Source organism: Bison bison, unplaced genomic scaffold (assembly GCF_000754665.1).
Source record: "Bison bison bison isolate TAMUID 2011002044 unplaced genomic scaffold, Bison_UMD1.0 scf7180017864205, whole genome shotgun sequence".
NCBI lineage: Eukaryota > Metazoa > Chordata > Mammalia > Artiodactyla > Bovidae > Bison > Bison bison.
The window spans coordinates 2,068,270-2,068,740 of NW_011494777.1; positions in this window are offsets into that span (position 1 = coordinate 2,068,270).

Below are 471 nucleotides of genomic sequence, written 5' to 3' on the forward strand. Positions count from 1 at the left end.
GAGTCCCCGAACCCTGCGCGTTGCCAGGGACCTGGGGGAGGAACGCTGCGGTGCCCGAGTATTCGGCGCCAGGAGCCACCGCCGGGCCGGCTGCCCGAGGACCGGCCGCACCGGCAGTCACTCTCCGCTGGCCCTCCTGGAGACGAAAAAAGGTTTATAAACAGAGCTAAAGAATAAAACACACACACACACACACATGTTTTTACTGATTCCTCTTTTTTTTTAAAGTTTACTGGTGGGATAACGGACAGCGCTAGGGTCATTGATGGCTTGGGATCTCCGTGGAACCATTAAGTTCGCGATCCCAGCGCACACTCCGGGTGCTGGAGCGCGCGGACTGGGCGCGGGCTGCGAGCCTAAGGAACGCGAGGGGATGCCGTAGTCCTCGGGAAACGGCCTCCGGAAGTCCAGGTGGAGAGGGAAGAAGGCAACCAGATGCTGGGGGTCGCCGATTCTGGGGGTCGCCGATTC